General features: G+C 39.0%; 1 long non-coding RNA gene across 1 annotated transcript; it reads right to left on the bottom strand.

Moving 5' to 3' along the window:
* Positions 1 to 1,859: 1,859 nt before the first annotated feature.
* On the bottom strand, positions 1,860 to 17,434 carry LOC118498779. The gene is made up of 2 exons (XR_004901234.1): positions 15,907 to 17,434; positions 1,860 to 4,069 (listed from the first exon to the last, which is right to left on the bottom strand). It is a non-coding gene; the product is annotated as an uncharacterized LOC118498779 (long non-coding RNA).
* Between the last annotated feature and the right edge of the window lie 713 nt (positions 17,435 to 18,147).

Raw genomic sequence — 18,147 nt, forward strand, 5'->3', positions numbered from 1 at the left:
TATGAGCCAGTGAAATTGTCAATTGGTACATCACACCAGAAAATTTCTGGGTTAAGTTCTAGATATTAATGGATGTTAAATCATAAATGAAAACTGTCAATATAGCAAATACTATTGTGAAGTAATTTCAGTCCAAGAAATAGCTAACTAATTTACAATAATAAACTCTTCGAGTAGGGTTAGAAACGTAACAGTGTCCTTGTTGAGTTAAGGCACAGGTGGGTATTTACAAAGATTTCATCTGAGTGTCTTAGGCTCTCCACTGTGAGAGCAAAGCAGAGAGTTAAAATAATTATTTAGGAAATCTAGAGCAAAATGTTTGAAATGTGTAGTTTATTTTCTCACCAAATAATATATTTTTTGTAGCTTAACTTTAACATATAACATGAAGGGAGGAAAAAAATGTATAGTTGATGCAAATCCTCCACAAATTATCCAAGAACATCTAGTTTCATTTCATCTTTTATGTTGTGTTTCAGTTCATTTTTTTGTATCTGAATGGAATGTTCTAAAAGTTTGAACGTCCTATTGTATAAGACTAACACAGGATATGGTCACAGTAGTCGAGATAATTAAAAATGGCAGGCATTCTGGGAACACATTATCACAAAAATAAAAAGGTCAAAATGAGAACATAATTTGGACGACGAACATTCAAAATCTGATTTTTCTTGAATCATATGTCTTCACTTCGGTCAAGTTTCCTTTTCTACAACGTAAATATTGCTCTTCAGTCAGCTGGAAGGGGCTTTCACAGAATCTGCTTTTGCATTAAGATAGTGCCTTAAATTGGGACGGTGCAGGGAGGACAGGCTGAGGAGTGGGCGAAGCATTTCCTGTTTATCTGCATTTTTATCAGATCACTTTTTTCAAAGCATGTCTGTGAAAGCTGAACTGAAGTGCTGTGTAACACTGGGGACAGGACATGGAAAACTGTTCAAACATGTTTCAGACAAACATGTTTGTTGAAACGGGCCAATAATTACATACCATTTTGAGCTCCAAAGATTTGAATTTACTTTTATTTTACTTTTGCACTTTTTTTAGAAAAAAGCTAATCCTCTAATTTCACATATTGGAAGGATTAGTCTTCAGAATTCTAAAAAGGACTGAATAGGATCAGATGATTAGTGCCCTGAATTGCTGACCTAGTTTGTCTTCGTTCTGTTTAGTTTCCTTATAATTATGAACTGCCTGTGACTTCAAAAAGCAATGTTTATGATATTGTAAAATGGAATTTTAAGCTTCGCAGGGGTATGTGGTTATAAGATTGTATTATTTTTCAACAAGTATTTCCTATTTTGGTGGAAAGTTTCAAGCTGCCAATTTTTATTGAGAAATTTTATGTAATTGGTTTAGAAAATCATCCGTTGACAAATAGTTTTATTTTGTGAAGGGTCAAGGGTAACTTATTCGTGGGCCCTTAGGCACTGGTCTCCATCTATTCTGTGCTGTTATAAGCTTTGGACTTTCCAGCCAGCGCCCGAAGACACTGAGTTTGCTCACTTAGCTCTGACTTCCCCTGGCTGCTTTTTTGACAAAAGTGTTCATCCCTTCTCCTTCCCTCATTCTTCAAGACTAAGCTCAAATGTCATCTTTAATGAGAACTCCAAGGCTTCAATTAAAAGGCTGTCCTTATATTGTGACAATTGATGCACACTGTGTCATAGTTATTGGTTAACGTGTTTATCTCTCCCTGTTGAATTTGAATTTACGTGGAGACAAGGAGAGTATTATATTACTGTTCTTTGAATTATTGATGTTTATTGTGGTGCTAGGCATGAGTAAACGATGAATAAATCTTTACTGAATAAAAAGGAATGAATCTAAATTCAAATCTGAGGGCCAGTATTTTTTTCAACATCATGTGCCTTATACTCAGGTTTTCATTATTTTTGTTATTGTTTAGTTAAACACTGTCTGGGAAGGGCAAGTGTATTTTTATTAGTGTGTGGATCTGTGAAATATCTGATACTTAGTATTGCATTATTTTTGAAGATATATAGGTTTTAATGAACTCCTATGACATATGCTTTTGAAAGGATGCCTACATGGGTATGCCTAGACAGACTGCCTTAATCTTTCATTCCTTTAGAGGTTTTCCACATTCTGAATGAGTGATGGCAATATCCCATTACTGATTCAGTCTTAGCAGACTGTCATACCAGCTCATTTGGAATGGAGCTCTTTGGGGTGTCAGGAGATGATGGGTGGATATAAAGTGTCCCTTTGATGAGAGATTCTTTCTCTCTGAAATCTTAGTACCCAATCATATATAGGAAAATAAGGAATGTCCTGCCTTGTCCCCGCAAATGAGAACCAACTTCTAGTCAAAAGATTGCATTTGGAGATGATCACCAAGGTTGCAAGGTTTCTATTGCAACCTTGCTCAGTTGCAATAGAAACTAATGCACTATTCAGAACAGTTATCATATGCAGTGTTCAGCCAGAGAAATTTCACTCCAGTATGAAAATTACCCAGATCAAGAAATACATATGTTTTTTGCTAGTAAAGGAATCATCGTTATAGGAAAATAATAGCTTGTTTATGAAGAAAAATGTTCTGAGTTTACTTAGAAATTCCTTGCTCATAAAATAAATATTATCTATTATTGTATTTATTTGGTCCCACTGTGCATAAGGCATCGCTCACCAATGTATTGATTCTGGATGCTACTCAAATGCAACATACAGCCAGATTCTTCAGCTTTGACAGGATTCTTCAAAATCATTAATATTTCTTTTACATTCTCCAGTATTTCAGGTAATCATGCATATCCACCACACAGGCCAATAAATCTATTGAGGTTCTATAGACTTCCAACTGTGTTTGCTACCACAAGGACATTCAGTTCCTGGAAGTTAAAAACATATCTCTAAGCAGCTCATAAATTCTAGCTTCAGGTTTAAACTGATATCAGATGCCAAAGTCAATAACCCCCTGAGCTGGTGTGATCTCAATTCCACATGGTCCTATTAATTCACTTAATCTTAAAGTGCAAATCTGCTACATAGATGATGATCTGAAGCAGCTTCATTCTTATGGGGAAGCAAGAGATCTTCAGGTCATACGTGTGTATGTGTGTGTGTGTGTGTGTGAATATATATAAGAATATACATATATATATTCATTACTTCAAAGTTTGAAGGTTTTTTCCTTTAAAATACTTGGAAATACTAGAAGTGGTCAAGCTTGGGAATCTCAATATTGAGAGTGTATAGTAATCATCTGGTGGGGTTAAGAAGGACATTCGGGGCCCCACCCCAGGATGAAATCTGGCTTGTTGCATTAGTTGTGGATGCATACCCTGGTCATTAGGATCCAGGTGGTCCAAAGATTATACCTTGGGCAATATTGTCTTGAGCCTTATAATCCCTCATTTTGGTAGGTTTATGAGCCAGCTGCGGAACCACAGGAGCTTGTAAAAAGATTCTTCTGGGAGCAGAAGCCTTCTGGGGAAGGCTATGAGGACTGAGGAGCAGAGTACTAAAAAAGAAGATGGAAAACTTATCTACATCAGGAGATTTAGAAATGAATCACACCAACTACTGCCCTCAATAAATTCATACTTAGGACTTGCATGCCCATTTCTTTTCTTTTCTTTCTTTCTTTTTCCTTTTCTTTCTTTTTTTTTTTTTAACAAATTTATGAACAAACTGGGAACATATTTTGCCCAAACTCAGTAGAGTCCACCCATCAGTTTAGACCTCAATGCAAGCAAATCAAACATATGTTGTCTTTCATTGAAATTGCTGTTCTTTAATTATCCTTAAGCTTAATCTAAAAATATCAATAATGATGAAGTTTTGTTTAATGGGGAATAAATAACATTCATGGATTCTGGTTATGTGCTGAACACTTTTCTGAATGCTTTGCGAATAGTATACTTAATACTTATAAAGAACCCTTTGCATGGACAAGGTTATTTTCCTATCACAGGTGAGAAAACAGAAAGGTAGAGAGGTTAACTTGGTCAAGTTGCATCAGAGCTACTGACTGCAGAAGTCTACTCCAGAACCTGTCCTCTCGGCTCTTATGTTACACAGGCTCTGTGACATAAGAAAGGACCTGTATGAAAAAGCAGAGTGATAACATTTCTCTCGTGGGTGAGAAATATGACTTAGGCCTCAAGGTAGCTTGTTTTTGAACAGAACAGAGAAGCTACTGTCTTTACCAACAAAAAATGTGTGCAGAGGAGGCACATTTTAGATAACTCTTAGACATCACTCTAGATCTTTGCAGCCCCACCTATGATCACAGACTACTCCTTAGAGCAGATTGTCACCCATTTTGTTCAGATGAGACAGACCTGGCACCATCGTTCCTTGGACTTCCATCAGCACCTCTTGTTTTCTGCTGTGGGGATTCTCAGTTGTTGCTGCGGGAGCCCTTCTGGCCCTCACACATGTGCAACCTGGAGATTCAGGATAGATAATGCCCATGGTGTCACTTTGACCCAGTGGGGGCCAAGGGACCAGGGAGCAATGTTTTCTCCTAGTTCTAAGATGCATTTCAGAAGGCTCATTGGAAGCCCCGGCAGCTATAGCAGTTGACCATCTCAGTGGGTCAACTGGCTGTGTACTGGCTTTCCTTCGTTTCCTGGTTCTCTCCTCCTGGACTTCACTTCAGCTCTGTGGGATCACATTCTCACATGCACTCCTGGCCTGCAAACCTTCGTCTCAGACTCTGCTTTGCTCTCCTTTGGAGGAACACTGCTAAGAACACAGAACAAGACAAAGAATTTGAACATGGTCCAAATGTCAAAGTAGTTTGGTAAGTAGTTATGGTGGAATATGACATTGCTATTCCTATAGGAATAAAACAATGCTGGTTCTATTTTGAGGTTTAAAATTGGAAGTGTACAGAAGTCTCTGCTCTCAACTCCTGATGCAGAACTCCATTAGAGTTTCCTCTAAAGTATAAAGATATGAAGCTCTCAACAGAGAGCTCACTAGGGTAAAGTCAGTTGATCTTGATCAAGGGAAAGATGGGTTGCTGTTTCAAAATGGAGAAAGTTTAGAACCACCAGTATGTTTCTTGGTATTCCCACTCCCAAGTGTGATGGGTAGTAGTTGGAAAGTTCAGCAGTCATGACCCAAAACTGCATGGTGACCAAGGCTCCTACCCCTCAGAGATGAGGGTTTGTGTCACTCAAAGAAATAAGCAGGCTAGACCAACAGAGATGCAGGCTGAGGATGTGGAGAATCTAGAATGGGTAGTAAAGGTGGGAACTGATGAAGAACACTTACAATGAGACTAGCTGCAAAGGAGAGGGCTGTAGTTCATCCTACTAACCTTCCTCTTATAAGTTCCACTGGAACATGAGACCATTTCGAATTTTGAAGATGTTCTTAGATGGGGAAAACTTTACCAGAAGCAACCACTCCAAGTTCTTACATTAGGATGGACTGTAGTGGATACTATTATGTACTATCCAGACTACCCTCTTACGAGCCAAGGTACTCCTGTTCGAACTCTGAATACATTAGCTGCTGATGGTTCTGACCTGTGTCTCTCTCTGGGAATTGCCCTTGGTGGAAGGATACTCCTTCACGTAAGGTTTGCTCCCTTGCTGAGGGTAACCAGCATTCAATAACTGGTCATTTGGGGTTTCAAAAGCTTGACCCCTTGAATCAGATTGGAACATCTCTAAAAGATCATCCTAGATTTAGATTCCTCTGTGTTCTTCACAGAAAGGCTGAAGCCTTTTGTAACTGCACCACAGTTCAGCTTTTCCCTCTGCACAATCCTGCTTCCGTCCTTCCCTTACATGTGTTATTTCCGACAGGACAAGCCATATAAAACCTCCTGTATGTGATCTCTGTGTTTGTATACAGGATATCCAATGAAAGACAATCCGTACATTCATTTCCCTGGATGGTTTGGGTGATTTAAATGAATAATGTCATGCCATCTTCAGTCTAGAATTTACTTAGTTTGGAATGGCAGAGAGAGATTTCATGGGAGAATGAATACAGATGTTACATAACTCACTATTTCCTCATGGCAGATGAACAGATAAAAGGAAAGAAAAATGCACCTTCTCCCTTTGTAATGATTATAATAGAGAAAATATTGGAGAATGACTTCTCTTTTCTGAGGCTCTGATGCATGCAGACACTTGAATGTGGACATGCACTTTGTCTTTAGCATGGAAAGGGCAAAATGAAGACTGCAAGAATAAAACCAGACATGGAAGTCTGCTTCTATTTTTCCTTGCTATTGGATTGCACTCTGGGCTGGCTCACCCAGGACTGGGAAGCTGATGTGCTGTGTTCTCATTCTGACTCGGAGAAAAAGTGCTATCAGTAATCACCTGCTTTGTGTTCTTGCATATTAAGGAACATTGGACAAAACTCTTTTTCCCCATTCTGGGGAATTTCAAGTGGAAGTGTATTGTTACCATCACGAAGAGCAGGCTAGACATCCCGATACTTGACCAAATTTATTTATTATGAGACGTTCTCTCACTATGGCAATGTGGTGACGTGGCCGGCAGCCCAGCACTACTCATTTTTCCCTTGCTTCCAGGAAGTAGCGCAATGATGGTTAACAGACATGGCCATAGAAAGCTTTTCATTTTAAAATTCCTGGGACTGCATTTAACTGTATGCCAAATATATACATATGTATAACTAAAAATGTGAGAAGCATGTATTTTTCTAGTCACATTTAATTGCATCAACATGGAGTTCATACTGGCGTTTGCAGCAATAGCTAAGCCACACGTGGAAGAATCCAGATGTTTAGAGTATGTGCTCCTCCAATCCATTATACAGATGTCTATTTTTGACTATGTCTTGCATTGTGTGGAAAGAAGAACTGCATCACCAATAAGGAAATACAATTGGAGGCTAATTGCACTGTTGCTATCTGAAAATGTGGGAGTGATTTTCCTGCTGAAAGTGTTACTTTCAATATGAAGTGGTAGGGTTGCAGAGGGAAGGATTCATGGCTTGCGTTTTCATGAAAACCTTCTAATTATTATTACTTACATGACCATGTGTCTATTTCATTAACTCAAATCACAGTCACTTACACATACACACACACCCCACTAAAATATGGAAGAACACATTGAATTATTTTTTGTAGTTGTTCAAGTGCAGTTATCTCCATTCTCCTACCACTACTTTCCCCTGCTCCAGTCACCCCCACCTCCCACCCTCAACCCTTTAACAGGTGCTAAGGTACTAAGGGGCACAGAACGACTGACAATCCATTCCTTCAGGGACAGAGCAGGGACAACTTCCTAAAGAGGTTTGAGGTCTAGATATTGAAAGATGGGGTTTTGACAGCTGCAGATTGGGGAGAAGGTACTTATAAGTGGACAGAATTTAATAAACTAAAGATAGATAATGAGGCAAAGGCCAAGTGTCCTGAATATGTAAATAGCATATCTGTGATATTTATAAATAAAATATGATATGTAATACATATTTATATATTTCATGCATTATATATAAATATATGTACATTTTTAAATAAAAAGGAAAATGTTCTTAATATCTGGACATTTAGGTTCTTCTATTTGGCACAAAGCAAGGATGGGACACTTCAACATTTGAGACTGAAGTCATTTACTGATACCAACCTGCAAAGCCCAGAGCCATTCAGTGGGAAGTCACTATTTCACTTGCCCCAGTGACACTCAGACACATGCAACTCCTTCTCTGAGCCCTCAGACCTGGTCAGACCTGGTCTGACACAGAGTCTGAGAAATACGTGAGAAAGAGTCAGGTCCAGGCTCGTGATCATGGGATAATGAGAATGTAGAGTAGGGGAGAGAACAAAGCTTAGAAATGGTTGTGTCAGGGAAGGCCATAGAAAAGAAGCAATTCTCAAATCATGGCCATTCTTTCTAGCCCTTTAGGAACAAAAGGAAGCACAAACAGTATTGATTTCACTTCTTGGAATTGTTAATATTTGAGCAGAAAGCAAGACGGAGTGAACTCATGGATGTATACTATTGGTCTTTTTTTGGTCACAACTGTCAGTATGTATTTGAATGTTACCTTATCTTTTTATCATCTTATTCGCTCTTAGGACTTCAACTTTCACCTAGTCATCTAAAATTTGTGCAAGTCATCTAAACGTATTGTTTGGACATCTTTCACAGTAAAGTGCCAGCTCCCCAACTCAAGCTAACTGCTGGTACCTCACACTCAGCAGTGCAAATCCTAGCGTCTTAGCTCCCTATTTCACTGCTTACCCTTTCTACACCCCTGCGTCCTGCAGCCTGCCTGTTGGTTCATTTATTGGCAGTGGTACTTTGCTACTTCTTCACAGTTAGAACTTGGGCCTCATATTCAATTCCTCTCTCTTTTGCACTTTAAAATCAATTGATTGCATAGCATTATTCAATTTACCATTGAAATCACTCATTAGTCACCTTTCTTTTAAATTTTAAGCACTAATGACTTAATCTGGAGCTTGAATACCTCCTTGCGTACACTAGCAGCAAGCTTCTTAACTGGTTCTTCTTAGTCCATCTGCTCCTTCTTTGTACCTGTACACTTTCTAAAACACAAATATGATGATGTGATAATGATGATGCTAATAATAGCTAAATGAAACTATAGTAATAGCTAGGGAAACTATAACCTCCTTGATTTATTATAAAAATTAATCCAGATAATGTCTGTAAAGAATTTAGCTTCCACATGTAAGTGAACTCATATGGTATTTATCTTTCTCTTTTTGACTTATTTCACTTAGCATAATACCCTCTAGGTCCATCCAGGTCACAAATGGTAAGATTTTATACTTTTTTATGGCTGAGATATTCCATTATATATATGCACCATACCACATCTTCTTCATCCACTGGTGGTTACCAGATGAGAGGGGGCTTGGGAAGTGGGTGAAAAAGGTGAAGAGGATTAAAAAGTACAAATGGCTGGTTATCAAAGTGATCACGGGGATGTAAAGCACAGCATAAAGAATGTAGTTGGTAACTCTTTGTGGTGTCACATGGGTATTCATTGGGGTGATCATTTCATAAGTTATAGAAATATCTATTCACTATGTTGTACACCTGAAATTAATAGAATATTATGTCAACTGTAATTTAAAAAAATAAAAAAGAACTTAGCGTAGTGCCTGGAATATAATACATCCTGAGTAAACGTTGACTATTACTTCTCTCTTCACTTTCCCAGGACATCGCTCCTCTTTCCTCTGTCTTTCACAGGCTCCTTCCTGTCCAAGGTGCAAACTCAGTCCAAAATTATGTTTTCATCAGGGTCTTCCCTCAGTATCCAGACCTGCTTAAAACATTCTTCTTTACTCTCCTGCAGAGCTTCGCATTTCCATAACTGAAGTTCCTGTGTAGTGAAATAAAAAGTCTTCCCACCAAAATGCAGATAGGCAAACAACATGGAGCTCAGTCATTTACTATTAATATAAGAAATAGCATCTTCCTCAGCAATTCCCACTCTAGTGAGGCATTCTCAATGAATTAATGTTACTTGGGTTTTTTTCTATGTAAGTTTTTGGATATCATTCGATTTCTTTTAAGTTTATGTCCAGTCTTTCAGATTTCTGTCCTGCCTCCTGTCCCTCTGCAATGGTGCTTTCCTGATGACTGGACCCCAGCTTGGCTCTTATAGGCTCCGCAGTCCCCTCTGAGCTTCGGCCTCATGCTGACGTTCTCGCTGCAGTTTCAGCGGCTCTCCCTTTCCTGCCTTTGGAAACCTCTGCATGACACAAGAGGACTTCTGGGCCACCGTTCTGCCACACAGAACCAGAGGGAGGAACGAAGGTGCTGTCTCAGACATTCCTTCTCCTTAACCATGCTGGCGATAATCTGCAAGAGCCAATAAGCTCACTGAACTCCAGGAAAGGAGAGGAGGTGGCATTGGGGTAGTTTCATCGAGGGGCAAAATGCATTGAAAGGGCTGTTTGAAAACTATCTCTTTGCATCCATGGGAGGGTGGGAAGGATAAGGTAAGGTCCCAGTTGCAGTTCTAAGAACAGGCCACTTCACCCGATGCCTCTCACCTTAGCCTGGCACATTTTGCAATAGAAACAGAAAGCATATTTAGTCAGAAAGGTTTGTGATCCTATTCGTGATCCTATTCTGCTCAAAGAATGTCCTGATACTTCCTGTTCTCTTTGTTTACATTTTATCTTATATATTTTTCTGTCATTGTACCTATGCCATTTGTTGCACTTTCAAATGTCTATCTCATCCTTCTACACCAGTAGTCTTCAGCTGGAAGTGATTTTGCCTTCAGATAACATGTGACAATGTCTCGATGCGTGGGTGGGGCTGAGTTGCTACCAGCACCTAGTGCGTAGAGGCCAGGAGTGACGCTAAATTTCCTACAATATGCAGGATGGTCTAACAAAGGGTTATCTGACCCCGAGTGTCAATATTGATGTGGTTGAGAAATGCTGTTCTAGGCTTTCTAGACTGTAAACTCCTTGAGTCAGGGGTTATGTCTTATTCATCCCTTCATGTCTACTACCTCCCACACTGTCTAGTACATAATAGAGACTTAATAATTGCTTATCGAATGAATAAGTAAATGCATGGAGGGCATAAATGAATGTAAAGCAGACTTCCCATTTTTGAAATGCTTTATATATCTCAGTTGGTTTTGCTCGTGCTGGTTAGTATAAAAATACGTTTGGCACCTGAGCAGAATAATGATCACATTTAACCTCTTTAGGGCCTCAGACCCTGATAAAGCTCCTAAAACCCACATATCTTATGGAGGAGAGGAGGGAGCTAACCTAGCAAAATGTTAACAGGCAAAAGCAACCCCTTACCTACCCCCACTTCCTGCTCCCCAACAAAGAGAGGATGTCACAGCCTGGAAAAGACTTTTCCCGGCTGTATCAAAAGAACAAACTATGCTACTGGATACTTTTACTCAATGATTTAAAAGTTCCACTGGAGGTGGTTCTACGGCATGTAGCGTATGTTTTCAGGAATGAGAGGTGGTAGTAAAATTATGGTCCACAGGGCACATGTGTGCCATGGCAGGGTTTGGTTGCTTAAAGAGCATTTCCCAACACACACTGTGCATGAGAGAAACAGTGCAACGTGGGGGTTGTGGTAATGGCGGCGTTCCACTAAGAAGTACGCAAGAGACACAGTGATTCCAGGTTTGGATGACTCTCTGGTGCAGCTGTCACTTATTCACGCCCAGCAAGGCCACGGCTCCTGCCTGCGTGTCCACGGTGCTCAGTCTGAACTGGTTGCACAGTCTATTGTGCTGTGTTCCTGCCAGTTTTAGATGTTCTTTGAATATTTGACATTCCAATTGATCCTTTGGCAAATCAACATGAGTGAAGAAAAAAATGTATTAGGAATTACAATTTTCTGATCTCTAAAATGGTCCTTTGTATGAAAGAACAAACTTGGTTTTGAGATGTCTACCCTCGTGTTTTTCAGTGGGGATTACTATTTTAAGAGTAAGTGTTTTACTGATATTTGGAAGGTAATGAAAACTTGTTTTTAGACCATTGTTAATAAATGCATTAAATCTTGACTGTGGAATAACAAATTTTGCAAATACCTATACTACAGTATTCCTACAAATTGATAACTACCAGCTCCTTTTTGCTGGAGAGCAGTATTTGATAAAATGGAGGGAAGAATTAATTTAGTTAGTGATGTCTTACAGCAGATCGGTGGCCAAACGAGAAAGTGCGTGCCCAAGAGCAGGAGGGAGTCACAGCTTATCATTGTACGCTCACCACTTGCCAGCCACTCTACAGTTTTTGACCTTCAGGCAACTTCAGAGAGGTCTCTGAGGGAAGATACGTATCCTTCATTCAAAATATAAGTAATATGAAGCACAAAGAGGCAGATTCACTTGCTCAAAACCCCACAACCTGACCCCTTGTACAATTTGAGTTTGAATTCCCATATAGGGAAAAATTTCCTCCTACCAGCTTGCTGCCTTCTTGTAAATAGACAGGATAGTGGTTCTCTATTCAGGTTGCAAATTACAGTCACTTGAGAAGCTTTTCAAGAACACTGATGCCCTAGTCCTACCCCAAGAATGTCTGATATAATTTATCTGACAGGCAAAGCCTAGAAATCAGTTTTTATTCATGCTCCCCAGGTGATTTTAAATTGTTACAAATGTTGAGAACCACTGACCAAAGCCCTAACATTTGATTTATCCCTTGTATCTAAGAGTCTATTTATTTTGGACTTTTTTGTGGAGTTTTTACATGAAATCCACAAAGAATTAAATATGCCATAATTTGAGCGACAAGAGAAAGTTCTGTATTATTTTTCATAATACGGCAAGATGTTTCTTATTAAACCAGCTCTATTAAGTAGGGTTTATAATTTAAGATCATAGGATTAATCATTAGAAAGAAAACCAAAGGATAGCAGTGGAATATTTTCAATTTACTCTACCATATCCTTGGAATCAGTTACCAGGGGACCAGCTCATCAGTGAATTCTTGACGCAGCTGCAAAACCACACACAGTTGACCCAGGCTGTGAGCTAGTTAGTCTTGGGTCTAGGCCATGGAATCCTTCAGCTTATTGTACTCATTTGAAAAATGTATTTCTTATGTTGGAAGGTCTTTGTCTGTGTTTTTTCTCTCTAGGTTAAATTAGTTAAAAGCCATACTGTAATGATTTCCATTTTGAAGTATAGGTCCAATAATATCAGGTTGGCCAAAATAGTTTTGTTTCGTTTTTTATATATATAGTGGCTCAGTAATTGTGCTTAGTTGTCTTTAACTTCATCCAAAACAATTTTGTTAGATTGTGTTGTAACAACTGTCATTCAGTGTGCATTTAATAAAGGCACATCAAATTTGGAGAATTTTTGTGTAGCCATTTTAATATTGAAGATGGAGGAAAATAAGCAACATTTCTGGCATATTATGCTCTATTATTTCAACAAAGGTAAAAAGGCAACCAAGAGCAAAGACAAAAAAGATTTGTGCAGTGTCTGGAGAAGGTGCTGTGACTGATCAAACATGTCAAAAGTGGTTTGCGAAGTTTCACGCTGGAGATTTCTCACAGGACGATGCTCCACAGTCAGGTAGACAAGTTGAAGTTGATTGCAATCAAACTGAAACATTAACTGAGAACAATAAACATTATGCCATGCTGGAGATAGCCTACACACTTAAAATATCCAAATCACTAAAGTTACTGGGGAAAATAAAAAATATGTTTTTTCATTTTATGGAGAAAACTAAACAAACTTTTTGGCCAACCCAATGATATTTTCTTCTACAAGAAATGGGTCCCACGACTATGTCTTATTATATTTGGAATCTACATGTCCCTTGAAGTACCTTTTCTTCATGCAACTTCTTACCATCATTTTTAGTACATGCTCTTCTTTATTTTCTAAGTTTCTACTCTCATCTTTTCTCTTTTTTGTCTTTTTATGAATCATTTTCCCTTCCTCCCTACTTATATATCTTAGGCCCACCAGGGATTTGTGATGTTACCTATGAGTTTTGTTCATCTTCAGTGTGGCCTGCAGGCCTAAATAGGTAGATTGTCTGTGGACTTACACATCAAATTCTTTATGTTTTGCTTATTAAAGCAAAACATCTGAGACTGAGATTTTAGAAACAAACTATAAAATACCAACATTTAACAAAGGGTAAATTTATGCCTCCAAACAATTGCTATAAACTATAACTTAGGAAGGAAAGTCAAATTAATATGTCCATTTTGAAAAGAAAACCCCTAAACCAAATGTGTCTAACAAATATTAAATAAATACTTATGGAATAACCAAGGGGTTGTGAAATAAAATAAACTATGATAAATCTAACACATGCCTTATTGAAAATAGAAATATTAATGTTCTCAAGAACTTTATTTCTGATAAATAAAAATGATATCGTTCTTCAGTATGAAGACTCACAGGTTACACACTGAGGCAATGAGTTTGAACTGCATTCAGTATCCCATTTAACGTCCACCTCACATTTATTATCCTTATTCTACCCTCATACCTTGGAGACTTTGCGAAAAGATAGAAGAGTTGTGCTGGGAACTCAAGGCTTCCACTCAGATCTTTCCTGTAACACGATAGGCCTTGTGAGGACACCAACTCAGACATCAGGGCAGGTGAGGAGCTGCCACCAAGATCAGAGTATAGCTCTTTGATGCTACTGTGCTGACACTCCCACAGATACGCAGTCTGTATAATAAGGGTCAAAGGTTACGTTATTATAATTAGATAACTCTAGGCATCCCTACCGGCAGATCCCTTACCAATAAAAATATTTTATATAAATATATCCAGATTTAAAAAAATATATTACTCTTAGCCCTGGCTGGCATAGCTCAGTGGATTGAGTGCGGGCTGTGAACCAAAGCATCACAGGTTCGATCCCCAGTTAGGGTACATGCCTAGGTTGCAGGCCACGTCCCCCAGCAACCACACACGGATATTACTCTCTCTCTCTCTCTTTCTCCCTCCCTTCCCTCTCTAAAAATAAATAAATAAAATCTTTAAAAAATATATATTACTCTTTATAAAACTTCAGATTCACACTGTCCACACTGACCTCACTGTGAAGAAGATGCAGCCCTACATTTTTTATTCTTTTCTAAAGGAAGGGAAAATTTAGCTGATCCTTTTGAAGTCTTCTAGCCTGGCTGAGCCAACTGAAGGCCCAACTGTCAAGAATGCTGACAGCATAGTGGTTAGACAGTGACATACTTTACAAAATTTTCCCCAACACCTCTGAAACTCATACAAAATAATGCTGAGTATAAGCTGTATTTGAGAAATAAGGTTTAAACAAACAAAAAGAATGCTGAGAGCAGAGGAGCCTGCATCTAGGACGTGAAATCCGTGCTTTCCTACCACTGCCCACGGACTCACTGGTCCTTCTCCCCAAATTCCTTCCCCCATGGCTTGTACATCAGTCATGAGCTCCCCTTACTTCCTTAATCTTTGATTCCTATACCCTTCACCTAAAGTTACCACATATGTTTTTATGTTTTATAACATATGACAGACTCAATATATTATTTGATTAATGTTTATATATTATAAAATCTCTTTTCCTCATTGTCATTATTGTTGATATTATGACTTTTTGAACAAGATCCATGAGGCTGAGACTAGGTTTTACTACTGGTTGTAAGGTTCCTGCCGTAGGACCTGCTGTTGAAATGTAGTCTCAGGCTGGAAAGCACCAGAAGTACTGGAAGTATGGCTGTAACATGGCACCTAAATGATCATGCACACATATCTTTGCTTGTGTTTCAGAATTTTTAGACCCAATTATTTTCTAGCAGCATTTTTCCACAATTGCTTGTTATTTTGTGTGTGTGAGGATTCACAGTTAGTATTTATAAGCTCTGTTGTTGTCCTTTTGAAACTATTGCAAATAAGCAGTTTTTCATGACCTCATTGGCTGTACTTGACTGTGGAGGTCAGTAGGGATGAGGGTGACAGGAGAATCAGCTACCTACTGCCACAGTAGAAGCACAGAAGTGTTAGAGAAGGTTGTGCATTTTCAATGTGTGGCCTGCACTTGTGTAGTCTATGGGGACAAAGAAAGCTAGGGCATCTCACAGGACATATATGACTGGTCATTGGAAATAGTACACAAAGCAGATGCCATCGGATGAGAAAGCTTTGTATAAAAAGTGCCAGGTAGTCTGGAAATTATAGCCGAGTTTAGATGTTGATAAGTATGGGTTCAAGAAGAAAGGGGAGAGTGAGAATAGCAAAACAGGACAGTGGATACAAAGTCGGGGAGGTGAAAAGCCCTCGGAAGTTGCTCCCTGGGAGCAGGGGCCCCAGCTCATGTGAAACGTGGGATGTGTAAAAACAGGTGCCTAACTGTGTTCCCACATGTTAGGGGAGAGGCCGTGCTTTTTCCTGCTAGTGGAGATTTGGGACGTGGTTTTCGTATGAAGTCAAAAGCTCAGAAGAGTTCACCTGGAATTTGCAGATCTGCTCCAACTTCCTCTCCGCACAGTGTTGGAATCAGGGAGTGGAGGTGGGGAACGGACTCCTACTATTGGCCCCACAGTTTACCAGCTCTGTGAACTTGGATGAATTACCTTACTTTCCTAAGCTTCATTTTCAAAGCTTACTTTCCACATCTGCAAAACAGAAATGGAACAGTTGTTGGGAGAATAAGGAAAACAACATATGTAGAGCTTAGCTTAGGAGCTAGAATGTAATAAATGTTCAAAACATTTTTGCTATTATTATTACTGGGAGCCGCATGGTTATCACTCATGACTTCAGTGCTATAGCCTCTTCCTCTTCTTGCTGTGCTTTTACTGAAACTGTATGAGGGGACTCGAGTCAGTGGTCCACTGTCCCGGCCTCAGGACAATTTGGTCAGTGCCAGGACTGTGTGACTCTGGCTTCCAGGTACAGGAACAGTAGAAGTAGCATAGAAGTAGATTTTACCCTCAAAATTTCTCCCTTTTGAATGTTGCTGAGACTAGTACTTTTTATTGTATTTTGTTGTTTATGTGATTACAATTGTCCCTACTTTCCCCCCCAGGTTAGATGTCTTAAGCAGCTTCAAGTGTAAGAGCATAAGGCAAACACTTCTTTTCTCTTTCCAACCATTAAAGTGCTTTCATTAAGTCACCAGATGAGCACTTTCTAAGGAAAAAAATAGTTTATGTGTGGTTGGGAGGCTAAGTGCTGACTCAGCGTCAGGCCTGCGAAGGAGAAGGCCAGGCGGTGCCTGCTGACACGCAAGTAATAATAATAGAAAAAAAAAATCAGGACTCTCCCAAGTTTGCTAAATATAGCCAAACATTTGGAAAAGCACAATACACCGAACTCTTATATGCTCCTTTTTCCCCCCCAAAATTGTGCTCGTCAGTGACCACCAGCATTAGATGTTTCCTTCCAATACACATATTTTCCCAAGTCCCGTGGTTGCCAGAGTCGTCTCCCTTGTGCTCCATGTTCTTGTGCGGCACTAGGCATGGTTAGGTAATATTAGGCAATCCTTAGGAAAGCAAGCCATCTGAAATGACTTTTTAGGCTAGGAATTTCGTAGAGACTATATGTAGTTATTCTTCTTACGTTAGGGATTAATTATTTTTTTATAATACAAACAACGACTGCAATATAAGTTTTGAGAGACTGACTCACTGAGGAAACAAGACAGGTTTGGAAAACAGATCCTTTGCCATTGACGCACAGGGGAGAGCTTTATAAAAATGGTAATCCGAGAAATTTAATGGCAACGTAAGAGTTCACATAAAACTGATGCTATCAGTAAGTGGGCCACGATGAAATATTCTGTGAATCTAGGTCAGTTTCAAAATGATTGCATTGCACAACCAGGTTCTTTAATTCCTTGAAACGAAACAAAAAAAAAATGAGAATCAGTTCTCAGCTATTTGCTCTAGTTTTCCTCCTCTGGAAAGCCGTTCTTCAGACCTACAAAATAAATTAAGTACAAGAAGACAAACTTAAGAGATGGAAAAGCAAGTGAGGAATGTTTATCTGCTGTTTATCACCTTTGTGATGCTGTATTTCTTCATCATTATGTGCCTCCGGTGTTTCATTTCTCACCTGGGAGACACTGGTTAGATTGCTCTGCAGGGAATTACCCAGAGTTCCTTCAGGAGCTGCTGCAGGTGGAGACTGGGAGGGGAAAGGAATCCAAGTGAACTTCAACCCGGACAAAGGCATATTTTGTGTTGGACTTTTACTGATTTTAAACAAAGTGCTTTTTGGGTAAAATATTCTTAAACTAATAGGCTGCCGGATGATTTCTAGGTTCTTTGCAGCTTTAAGGTCATTTGAATCTATGTCTTTAGTGGCTACTTAGAAGCACCTAAGTGAAAGGAAAGAAATTTTAAAAACAACTCAGTTCAGTTTGTTACCCTTAAAAGAGCCTCCATTCACTATTTTTCCAAATATTTATTTGTAGTAGCTTAAAAACAATATGTATTGGTTGCAAAAAAGGTAAATGAAAGGTATCAAAAACACCCACATTCTGTTACAAATCTGCTTCTCTTGATAGCTGTCTACTTTCAATGACAAGTCACTGAAGCCAGCATCCATTTTTATTTCATCATTCATTCTTATCACTTGGCTTTCCCCAGTAAAAAGCCCACAGCTTTTTTGTGGCTTCTTTTCCTATGTCAATATAGGCATCATTCTATAAGCCAAAAGATCCTATTACCTAGGAAACCACGA

This window comes from Phyllostomus discolor, chromosome 2 (assembly GCF_004126475.2).
Source record: "Phyllostomus discolor isolate MPI-MPIP mPhyDis1 chromosome 2, mPhyDis1.pri.v3, whole genome shotgun sequence".
Taxonomy (NCBI): domain Eukaryota; kingdom Metazoa; phylum Chordata; class Mammalia; order Chiroptera; family Phyllostomidae; genus Phyllostomus; species Phyllostomus discolor.